This window comes from Podarcis erhardii (assembly GCF_964252035.2).
Source record: "Podarcis erhardii genome assembly, chromosome: Z".
NCBI lineage: Eukaryota > Metazoa > Chordata > Lepidosauria > Squamata > Lacertidae > Podarcis > Podarcis erhardii.
In genome coordinates, this window is record NC_138504.1 from 15166407 (window position 1) to 15179027 (window position 12621).

The following is a 12621-nucleotide window of genomic DNA, read 5'->3' on the forward strand; positions in this document are numbered from 1 at the left end:
AGCATCCCAGCGTCGGGCAATTGCCTCCTTCCGCTTGCTGGCTCGCCGCCACAGGACAGGAGGCCGGGTGAGTGCCACCGGACTGGGCTGAGTGCCACCGAGCTGCCCATTTCTCTCTGGCGAGGGCAACTGCTGAGGCTTGCGCCTTGGCCCACATTTATACCCGCTCAGCAGCCAAATATTTTTGTCACATCACAATCAACCCACAGACAATGGCAGCAGCTGGGGAGGCATCACCATCACTCCCTCAGCCCTCACAATGGTGAGCCCAGCTCAGCAGCCAACACACACACACACACACACACACAAGTTGTGCCAATATCTGTGAAGGCCACACCGGAAACCCAAAGGGGCAGGAGGGGGACATTTTTCAGCCCAGTGGTTACATTTCCCTCCACACAACACTGGTCCAACACACAAATGAACAGAGCAATGAAAGCAAGCCTTATCTTTGCACAGGAAGCTGTTGAAGGAATGACATGCAGAGAGAAAGTTAGCATCTCAGGAAAAAAACACTTTTTCATCAGTCAATCAATCAATCATTTATTGTATTTGACTAAAACCCATTATAAATCCAGTTACAAAAGCACCAAACCCAATGACCCAAACTATGGTTCCCAGATTCTTGGGGGGGGGGGGAGCCAGGTGGATGCCATGTGAAATCAGCAATGTGTCAAGTGATGGCGACCGACTACCTCCAGGTTCAAAGGCGGCATATTTCTGCATATCAGTTCCTGAGAATCACGAGGGCTGTTGTGGTCAGATTCTGCTTGCAGTTTTTGCACAGGCATCTGTGAGAATGGGATGCTGAACTTGGGCCACTGGCCTGATCCAGGCAGCTTTCTTATGTTACAAAGGAAGACTTCCAAGAGAATACTTTTAATGCAGCACTCCGAGAAATGCTGCAAGTTTCAGAAAGTCGCATAATGCACTCCAAAAACAGAAATTTTGAAACCATTTCAGCACTGTGTCATTTTTCAATTTTTCTGCATCTCTTATCTGAACTATGTACTTGCAGTTTCTTTGAGTATGTTTTTTCCAATTTATTTTTATTTGGTAGCCATTTCTCCCTTTCCGAGGAAGGAAGAAAAACATTTGAAGTTCTCAGTGTCCCTGACTTAAGGGTCTGACTGCTCTGCCCTGCCTACCAAGCGCTCACTGGCTGGTGTGCCTTTCACTGTAGGGAGATCAGAAGAGGACCACTACATTGGCAGAAGCCTAAGCAGCCACAAGCTTGCTATTCAGACACAAGGATATTGTTGTAGTCATTTATTCTTATTTTTAATTACTTGGCACCACAGGCAGCTCTCTCCAAAAATGGCAAAGGCTACAATCCCACCTACATGGGAGGAAGCCCCACTGAATTCAGTAGGACTTACTTCCAAGTAGACATGGGTGCAGCAGTGCTGCAAGGATCTCTCTTGGAAGTCCCAGTAAATAAACTGCCACAGCGGCCGGATTAAACTGACCTGTGCAAAAACTGCAAGGTTAGGATTAGGGGTAGGATTAGGGGTAGGGTGGGGGTAGTGGTAGTGGTAGGGGTAGGGGTAGGGGTAGGGTTTCTAGGGTTGAATTTGTTGAGGGTTTTTTTTTTTTTAGGATTTTACCCCAGGAAATAAATAAACTGCCGCAGGGGCTGGATTAAACTGGGGCCAGATTAAACTGACCGGTGGGCTGGATTAGGCCCCCAAAATGGACTTTGGACATGCCTGATAAGCGCACAAACAAGATGTAGCGTGTGCACCATTTCATGTTTTACTGGAAAACTTTAGGTGACTGTTAACTGGTAGGCAGGGCCTTGGGGGCAAATCCCCCCTTGAATCTGACTTATGACTTCAGCAGTGAGACTACAGAGTGACAGTGTCATCATAATTTCACCATGGCAGTATGGTACCCATACTACCGTCCCATATCCCTATTAAATGTGGATTACAAAATTTTTGCTGACATTTTGGCCAAAAGATTGAAAAAAGTATTGATGGATGAGATTCACAAGGACCAAGCGGGCTTTCTCCCGGGAATACACATGTCTGACAATTTGAGGAACATAATTGACATTCTGGAAAAGTTAGAAGTGAATATAAACACTAAAGCAGTTCTGATATTTGTGGATGCGGAGAAAGCTTTTGACAACATTTCTTGGAGTTTTATGAAAAAGAACCTACAGGGTATGGGGGTAGGCCAAGGTTTTGAAAATGGTATAGGTGCAATTTACTCTGAACAAAAGGCCAAATTAATTGTAAATAATGTGGTTACGGAAGAATTTAAGATAGAAAAAGGGACACGACAGGGGTGCCCAATTTCCCCATTGCTTTTTATATCGGTCCTGGAGGTCCTGCTGAACATGATTAGAAGGGACCGGTTGGTTAAAGGTATACAGGTCGGAGCCAAACAGTACAAATTGAGAGCATTTGCAGATGACTTAATTTTGACATTACAGGAGCCAGAATCTAGTACTAAAAGGGTTTTGGAACTAATTCAAGAGTTTGGTCAAGTGGCAGGATTCAAATTGAACAAGTTAAAAACTAAGGTTTTAGAGAAAAACTTAACAGCTATTGAAAGAGAGAGGTTTCAGAATGAAACAGGTTTGACTGTGGTTAAGAAAGTGAAATACCGACTTACGGGTTAGCGCCAACGTCTAATGGCGGATTCCCTCCGAGCTCCGGAGGGAATCGGCTCTGCAGGGATCGGGTTCTGCCACGCCGGCGACGCGGGGACCCTTAGAAACCACAGGCGCAGAAGCCTGTGGACTTGGTGACTCGGCGGGCACCATTTGTGCCCCCCCCGACCTTCAAAGGAGCCTTTTTAAAGGCTTCGGAACGGGGGACGGGAGCGGCGTGGTGCTGAGAGTCCTCTGCTTCCCCTGCTGAGTGAAGCCGCATGCCATGGACGGAGAGCGCTGACTTTTTCCTGAGAACATTCGGATCAAAAAGCAACAACCCGTGAGTAATATAGAAATTGGACTTTAAAAGGAAAAATTTTTTGGGAATTTGGTACGACCGGGGAAGATACAAAAAGGAAGTCCGTCTCCCCTTCTTGTAGACAACTTAAAGCAAGGACCAAATAACTAAGGTCGAGAGAATATATTTTATTGCAACTGAACAAAGTTATTAATTTCACGATTGGACAGTATAAGTAATTTTGCTGGAGGATAAGAGTGGATTTTGAGAGCTGCGTAACCCCCCGGGACCCGGGAGTGATCAGCGAGAGAGCCTGTTGGAAAGATACAGAAGACTTTGACAGCTGTCAAAATTAGCTGTCAAAGTTGAGGAATACAAAGTAACATTGTTTTTGCTGCCTTTGCCAGTTGGATTTGTTACATTTTGGTTATAAATCATTGAAAAACAAGCTATTTTGTTTCTGGGACTGGAATTAGAAGGATAGTAAATATCTACAATCCCTCTAGAGGGAGTTTTGGGACACTGCAAGAATGGCTGGAAGTGGAAAAATACACCCTGAGTTGAACAAGACTTTTTATCTCTTGGGAAAGCTTCAAGAACAAAGTAATATTTTGGCTACAGGGGTCCTGGGACTGAATGAAACAGTAAATAACTTTACTGGAAATGGAAGGGACTTGACCCAAGTCTTTGTTTATGAACCAAAAGCCCCTGTAGCGGAAATAAAAGACTTTGCAGCTGAGCAGGGAAAGAAACTTGACAAATCTGAGAAAGTGGAACAAGTGGAAGAGAAATATGAGGATCTGGAGGGAAAGGAAGGAGGAGTTATAACGTTGCAGAAGGCTAAGGAAGGCCAGAGGCCTGGCAGAAAGGTCACAAAGGAAAATAAGAACTGGATGATGAAGATTTGGCTTGAATTGGAGAAGGAAGAATGGAGAGACTTATTTAGATGGAGACCTGAAGACTTGTGGATTATAAATTTGATTAAGATGGATGTTCGAGTGCTTGGGACATTTAAATTCATGAATTTTTCTAAACATGGAGGCCTGGCCGGAAGAAATATGGACTTTTTTGGGATTGTGCTCCTCCGAGACTCGGGCCTCAATATGAAGGACTATCCAAAGAACCGACAAAGAGGAACTGAGAGAGACTTAAAAGCCTCTGATGTGAGATCGCCAGGCTGATAGAATATGGACTGTTGGACATTGGTTTGGGGATCGAAACCGGGAAAGGGAGGGTGGGGTTTGATCAATCCAAAGGTTGTATAAATACTTTCTTTGATATTTCTTATTTTGCATCTTTGGTTTGCTATTAATATAAAATTGGGAAATTCGTGGAAGGGAATCTGGGTCAACCTTGGAAAAAAGGGTTTAAGTAGAAGGACTGATATAACAATGAAATAAGGTAAAAACTTAAGAACTTGTTGAACTAACATTTGGAATTGGAATACAAGAAGGGGAGGCGAGAGGAAGTCGTGGGAAATAAGGTATAAGAAGATAAGGACTGAAAGTATACTTGTTTTGTGTTTTTTCTGTCTTTTTGTGTATTTGTTTTATTTGAAACTTCAATAAATATTATATTTAAAAAAAAGAAAGTGAAATACCTGGGGATTAATATGACAGCCAAAAATGGGAATTTATTTAAAGATAATTATGAAAAATGTTGGACGGAAGTGAAAAAAGATTTAGAAATTTGGTCAAATTTGAAGCTTTCCTTGTTGGGTCGAATTGCAGCTATAAAGATGAATGTATTGCCTAGAATGTTGTTTTTGTTTCAAACATTGCAAATTGTGGACAAGATGGATTGTTTCAAGAAGTGGCAGAAAGATATTTCTAGATTTGTCTGGCAGGGCAAGAAGCCCAGAATAAAATTTAAGATATTAACTGATGTAAAGGAAAGGGGTGGATTTGCCCTGCCAGACTTTAAACTTTACTATGAATCAGCAGCATTCTGCTGGTTGAAAGACTGGCTGCTTCTTGAGAACACAGACATTTTGGATTTAGAAGGTTTTAACAACGTTTTTGGGTGGCATGCATATTTGTGGTACGACAAGGTTAAAGCACATAAAGCATTCAAAAACCATATTGTCAGGAAAGCATTGTTTAATGTTTGGATAAGATATAAGGATTTATTGGAAAATAAAACACCAAGGTGGTTGTCACCAATGGAAGCAAAAGCTCAGAAAAAGCTCAATATGGAGGCCAAATGGCCAAAATATTGGGAAATTTTGGAACAAGAAGGAGATAGATTGAAACTGCAGAGTTTTGAGAAATTAAAAAACAAAGTGCGAGATTGGCTTCATTATTACCAGATAATGGAGGCATATAATTTGGACAAGAAAATTGGCTTCCAGGTGGAAAAATCAAAATTAGAAACAGAGCTGTTAGAACCTAAAACTAAGATTTTGTCAAAAATGTATAATTTGCTGTTGAAATGGAACACTCAGGATGAAACGGTGAAATCTGCTATGATTAAATGGGCACAAAAGATGTTGGACATAACATTATGTTTGCTGACTGGGAACAGTTATGGACCACAGGTATGAAGTTTACGGCATGTAATGCCCTAAGAGAGAATATTATGAAAATGATTTACAGGTGGTACATGACCCCAGTCAAGCTTGCAAAAATTTATCATTTGCCCGATAATAAATGTTGAAAATGTAAAGAAAATGAAGGTACATTCTTTCACCTTTGGTGGACGTGCCCAAGGATTAAGGCTTTCTGGGAAATGATTTATAATGAAATGAAAAAGGTATTTAAATATACCTTCCTGAAGAAACCAGAGGCCTTTCTCCTAGGCATGGTCGGCCAATTGGTGCCAAAGAAGGATAGAACTTTCTTTATGTATGCCACAACAGCAGCAAGAATACTTATTGCAAAGTACTGGAAGACACAAGATCTACCCACTCTGGAAGAATGGCAGATGAAGATGATTGACCATATGGGACTGGCAGAAATGACTGGCAGAATCCGAGACCAGGGAGAAGAGTCGGCGGAAGAAGATTGGAAGAAATTTAAAGACTATTTACAGAAATATTGCAAAATTAATGAATGTTAGAATGATGCTGGATAGAAATTAAGTGGTTTCCAGCTGTAATGCTTTAAGAGAATATGGGGAAAAAAAGGTTTAGAAACAGTTGAAAACCGACCTGTGCAAAACTGCAAGGTTAGGATTAGGGGTAGGATTAGGGGTAGGGGTAGGTTTTTTTAGGGTTGAATTTGTTGAGGGTTTGTTTTTTTAGGATTTTATGCCAGGAAATAAACTGCCACAGGGGCCAGATTAAAGTGACCGGTGGGCTGGATTAGGCCCCCAAAATGGACTTTGGACATGCCTGATAAGCGCTTGGTCAAGCGTCATTAACTTTAGTGGGCTTAGTTGTGACTTACTCCAGAATAAATAGGAGAGAAAAGAAGGGAATTGTGTTTTGAGATCTGATCATGAGCAGATCTTTATTTCTGAGAGGCAGCATTTATATTAATGCTTGGAGAGTTGGCATTTACGTGGGGAGGCTCATTGAGGTTGCTATCACCCATCTGTGACATAAGAAGACATATTTCTTGAAAGCTTAAAAGCTTAAGGAAGAGGTGCCAAGGTTCCCACTTGACCTCTGATCAGGATGCTCTTTTCTATATTCCTAGATGCTTGGTAACTGTGGATCATCAAGTCAATTTCCAAGGGAAAGAAAGTGGCCACGTGTTCAGTTATGGAAAACTTAATAAATATTTCATACAAAAATAAATAAATAAAATAAATACTCAATGACCTGCCTTTCAAGTAAGTGGAAATGAAGCAGCTGGTTGCCATGGTGAAATTATGATGACACTGTCACTCTGTAGTCTCACTGCTGAAGTCATAAGTCAGATTCAAGGGGGGATTTGCCCCCAAGGCCCTGCCTACCAGTTAACAGTCACCTAAAGTTTTCCAGTAAAACATGAAATGGTGCACACGCTACATCTTGTTTGTGCGCCTATCAGGCATGTCCAAAGTCCATTTTGGGGGCCTAATCCAGCCCATCGGTCAGTTTAATCCGGCCCCTGTGGCAGTTTATTTATTTCCTGGGGTAAAATCCTAAAAAAACAAACCCTCAACAAATTCTTTTTTTAAAAGAATATTTATTAAAGTTTACAATAATAATAGAATAAAAGGGAAAAAAGAAAAAACTAAAGATTGCTGAGGATCAGAAACAACAGTACAAAGGACTGACCCACTCGTTGATTTAATGGATGGATTAATTGTATAGCCCCAGGGGGAGGGGAGCCTTTTTAATTCTCTTTTGATATATATGTATTTGTAGTTTACCTGGGAAACTTCCCTGAAAGGTAACGGTTTGAAATATGCAAGTGGGTTTAAAAGAACACTGCTGGGGAAAAAGTATTTCACACAGAACTATGAAGACGAAAGTTTGAACACACCAGTGGTTGTAAATGAAAATTAAGTGAAGGATTAACATTGGAATAGTTTATTGACTAATTAGGAAATGCAATGTGATATTAGATTATTAGAACTCCGCGAAATTCAGACCTTGGGAATCCACCCAATGATATATAATTTGGCATTTATATCTGACTTTTTAAAATCGTATCGTAATTTGGAATGTTTTAATGTGGTTCTTTTCGATTATTAAAATGTAAGACTTAATAAATATTATATAAATAAATAAATAAATAAATAAATAAAATAGTCAATGGCCTGCCTTTCAAGTAAGTGGAAATGAAGCAGCTGCTTGCCATGGTGAAATTATGATGACACTGTGACTCTGTAGTGGCACTGCTGAAGTCCTAAGTCAGATTCAAGGGGAAATCCCCCCCCCCCAAGGCCCTGTCCACCAGTTAACAGTGACATAAGGTTTTCCAGTAAAACATGAAATGGTGCACATGCTACATCTTGTTCGTGCGCTTAGTTCATAACTTTTCTGTTTGTTAGTTAAATAAATAAATAAATAAATAAATAATAATGTATTAATCATCCCCAGCTACCATGGGCAGCTTCCAGCAAAATATAAAAAATAATGTCAAACATAAAAAACTTCCTAATACAGGTTGCCTTCAAGTATCTTCTTAAAGAGACCCTCCCCCCCAAAAATGAAGGGAGGTGGGTGTGCATCTGAGGTCCCTCCCTGCATTTCGAGTATTCCAAATAGCAATATGGATACTATAAACACATGCAGAAAGGCAAACGTTTCCTCAATTTCAGCTGAGTTTCTTGCATTCCAGGGGGTTGGACAACCTATTTCTTAATAGCTTTAATTGGGTTTAGTACTTTCTTTCTGCATGTCATTCCTTGAACAGCTTCCTGTGCAAAGATAAGGCTTGCTTTCATTGCTCTGTTCATTTGTGTGTTGGACTAGTGTTGTGTGGAGGGAAATGTAACCACTGGGCTGAAAAATGTCCCCCTCCTGCCCCTTTGGGTTTCCGGTGTGGCCTTCACAGATATTGGCACAACTTGTGTGTGTGTGTGTGCGTGTGCGCGTGTGTGTGTGTGTATGTGTGTGTGTTTTGGCTGCTGAGCTGGGCTCACCATTGTGAGGGCTGAGAGAGTGATGGTGATGCCTCCCCAGCTGCTGCCATCGTCCGCGGGTTGATTGTGATGTGACAAAAATATTTGGCTGCTGAGCGGGTATAAATGTGGGCCAAGGCGCAAGCCTCGGCAGTTGCCCTCGCCAGAGAGAAATGGGCAGCTCGGTGGCACTCAGCCCAGGTGGTCTCCAAGTTGGGCAAGCGGAAGGAGGCAATTGCCTGGTGCTGGGATGCTGTGGCCCTGGTGGTCTCCTGCCCCGTGGTACACAATAGTGTATCTTGCCTTCTGGGAGTGTGAATCAGATGTGCAAACTGCAAATGCAGCAAGAACAGCTGCTGGGAGGCTTGGCTAGTTTTGGATAAGAGCAGCGAAGAAGTCTTTGCTTGCTGGGAGAAGTTATTTCTCCATTAACTGAATGTATACTCAGAGCTTTCATATGCTTGATGGTACCTTTCTGAGTAGGTCCTTCCTTCCTTCCTTCCTTCCTTCCTTCCTTCCTTCCTTCCTTCCTTCTCTCTCACTCTCTCTTTCTTTGTGTGTGCATATGAGAGAGAGAGAGAGAGAGAGAGCGCGCGCGCGAGCGCACAGATGGAAATATTTCTGAGGGAGGGGTTATTGTTTAAAGTTTCTTGATTATTTCACTCAAGCGAATGACCACATTTGCCTCTGTTTTAACTGTAGCTCCTGATATTATTTTGGTTTTTAACTAGGGCCACATTCCCTTTCAGGCAATCTTCAAACAGCCACCAAGCAAACAAACAAACAAACAAATAAATTTGTGTACCTGTATTCATCTGTAGTTCGCAGGGTGGTTCATAGCATATAAATAAGAGATAAAAACACAAAATAAATGCCTGTACAGTAGTGGGTGGGGCTGAGGCAAAGGGGGTGGAACTTCTAACATAGATCTTAATGTGTATTGGAGGCTACTTTCTGCACATGCTTACTCACCCTTTTCTATCCTCCATCCAGACAAGAGGCCTAAATCAGACTTCCAGGACACCTTTCAGTCAGGCAAACATACTCAGGAACATATATTCCTTTGATAATGGAATCTCTCCCACAGAACCTACAAGTGCACCTCCACAAATTTGCTTTAGGTACAGTAAGGGGGTGATTTTAGTAACAATTTTAACATACCGTGGAGGAGTCATATGTAGTGGCTGCATTGAAATGAGCACTATTGTGCTCATGCTCAACTTGTGGGCTTCCCAGAGGAATCTGGGTGGCCGTTGTTGAAACAGAACGCTGAAGCAGATCGGTCTCTAGTCTGATCAGGCAGGGATCTTTTCTTATGTTTTGTAAATCTTCATATTATTGCTGTCAAAATGTAACCAACAATGCGCAACCCTGTTATGGTGGAGAAGCATCATTTGAACTCTTTGGGCATCTTTTCTTCATGAGAATAGGGAAACTGTTGTTGGAACTCTCTAAAGTGTGCATTATGTCAGTGTAAAGCAGCCTAACTGGCTTCAGGGCCAGCTCATTGCTTCACTGTGAGCCATGTCTTACCAACAATCTCTTTCCAGTCATTGTGCTTGTCCCCATAAAGTCAAAGAATTCAAGAGAAGCAGAGAAGGGGGTGCTGGATACTGAGCCCCCCTTGCCGCTTCTGTTGGAAAAGGGGTGTGGTTTAAACAGACTGGTCACCCCGCCCCTTCCCATTGTCCCCTGCTCCTTTCCCTGCAAGGGTTCAGGTGAGTGCAAAACGCCTTGGGGTGCAGCAAGCTTTGGGGAGGGGCTGGGGGGAGGATGCAATGCTAGGGATGCAATTCCTAGGGAAAGAAAGTGGTCACGTGTTCAGTTATGGAAAACTTAATAAATATTTGATACAAAAATAAATAAATAAAATAAATACTCAATGACCTGCCTTTCAAGTAAGTGGAAATGAAGCAGCTGGTTGCCATGGTGAAATTATGATGACACTGTCACTCTGTAGTCTCACTGCTGAAGTCCTAAGTCAGATTCAAGGGAGGATTTGGCCCCCAAGGCCCTGCCTACCAGTTAACAGTGACCTTAATTTTTCCAGTAAAACATGAAATGGTGCACACGCTACATCTTGTTCGTGCGCTTATCAGGAATGTCCAAAGTCCATTTTGGGGGCCTAATCCAGCCCACCGGTCAGTTTAATCTGGCCCCTGTGGCAGTTTATTTCCTGCGGTAAAATCCTAAAAAAACAAACCCTCAACAAATTCAACCCTAAAAAAAGGTTAACAACTTGGGTTGGCTGTTTCGGTGGCCCTCACGGCCCTTCACTTCATCAAATCAGGCCCACCCCCCATGGTGCTTCCATTGGAAAAGGGGTGTGGTTTAAGCAGCCCGGTTGCCCCACCCTTTCCCATTGTGCCCTGTCCCTTTCCCTGCAAGGGTTCAGGTGAGTGCAAAATGCCCACTATAAACGCATGCAGAAAGGCAAACGTATTTTACCACCCTACTTCCCATGTTAATCACAACACTATACAACACAATACAATAAAAATACCTTTATTGACATTTCAAGTTAAGACCTTCCAAAATGGCTTGAGATACAAAGTAAAACATGAAATGGTGCACACGCTACATCTTATTCGTGCGCTTATCAGGCATATCCAAAGTCCATTTTGGGGGCCTAATCCAGCCCACTGGTCAGTTTAATCTGGCCCCTGTGGCAGTTTATTTATTTCCTGGGGTAAAATCCTAAAAAAACAAACCCTCAACAAATTCAACCCTAAAAAAAGGTTAACAACTTGGGTTGGCTGTTTCGGTGGCCCTCACGGCCCTTCACTGCATCAAATCTGGCCCTCTTTGAAAAAAGATTGTACAGGGTTACAGTCAAAGAGTTCAAGAGAAGCAGAGAAGCGGGTGCTGGATGTCTGGAGTTTCATTCTCTCCCGTGCTGCAGAGTGTGTGAGACTACTGGATCACATGCTCTGGGTGTTGACATTCCATTCTTTGGAAGAGAGGGAACAGAAGGAACTGCGCGCCACTTCCGTCTTCTTTGTTCTGTGTTCTGTTCTGTTGTTCTCTCTCGGAGGGCCCACCCCCCATGGTGCTTCCGTTGGAGAAGGGGTGTGGTTTAAGCAGCCCGGTTGCCCCACCCTGTCCCATTGTGCCCTGTCCCTTTCCCTGCAAGGGTTCAGGTGAGTGCAAAATGCCTACTATAAACGCATGCAGAAAGGCAAACGTATTTTACCACCCTACTTCCCATGTTAATCACAACACAATACAACACAATACAATAAAAATACCTTTATTGGCATTTCAAGTTAAGACCTTCCAAAATGGCTTGAGATACAAAGTCTTTCTTCTTTCTGTTTCCTGTTTCCGAGAGATTTGAATTGGGAAAACCTTTCGATTCTTCATGAATAAGAGGCAATGGGGTGAGGGAGGCCACGGCCACATCCACACCATTTAACGTGCTATGAAGCCGCTTTAAAAACTCATGGCTTAAACACTCCCCAAAGACTCTGGGAGCTATAGTTGGGAAAGGGTGCCAAGAGTTGTTAGGGGACCCCCTGTTCCCTGCCAAGAAGGGAACCCTACCTCTACCCCTACCCCCACCCCTACCCCTGACGCTAACCCTAACGCTAACCCTTAAGCCTTAACTAGAGCTACAATTCCCAGAGTTCCCTGGCAAGAAGGGAACCCTAACCCTGCCCCCTATCTACAGTTACAATTCCCAGAGTTCCCTGGCAAAAAGGGAACCCTAACCCCAACCCTTCCCCCTATCTACAGCTACAATTCCCAGAGTTCCCTGGCAAAAAGGGAACCCTAACCCGAACCCTGCCCCCTAACAAGACTACAATTCCCAGAATTCCCTGCCAAGGGAACCCCAACCCTATCCCTGCCCCTGACGCTAACCCTAACTCTAACCCTTAACCCTTAACTAGAGCTACAATTCCCAGAGTTCCCTGGCAAGAAGGGAACCCTACCCTACCCCTACCCCTAATCCTGCCCCTAATCCTAATCCTAATACAGTGGTACCCCGCAAGACGAACACCTCGGAAAACAAAAAACTCGCTAGACGAAGGAGTTTTTCGTTTTCTTAGCCGCTTCGCAAGACGCATTTCCCTATGGGCTTGCTTCGCAAAACGAAGCTTGCCCCGCAAGCTCCGGGGATAGCGAGGAAGCGCAGCGCGCCTTCCCCTCTGTCCCCAGACCCCTTTTGAACCAAGGGGCGGCAACGGGGAGAAGCGATCTTCTCCCCCTCCGCCCCTTGCTTCAA

The 12621-nt window shown here is 43.2% G+C and overlaps 1 long non-coding RNA gene across 2 annotated transcripts in view; it reads left to right on the forward strand.

Annotated features, from left to right (window-relative positions):
- LOC309334068 overlaps positions 1-12621 on the forward strand; it is a 43616-nt gene that overhangs the window by 19095 nt on the left and 11900 nt on the right. For both annotated transcript variants that reach the window (XR_014152828.1, XR_014152829.1), the window contains one exon: positions 9947-10114. This is a non-coding gene — a long non-coding RNA (uncharacterized lncRNA). The remainder of the gene's footprint in view (positions 1-9946; positions 10115-12621) is intronic.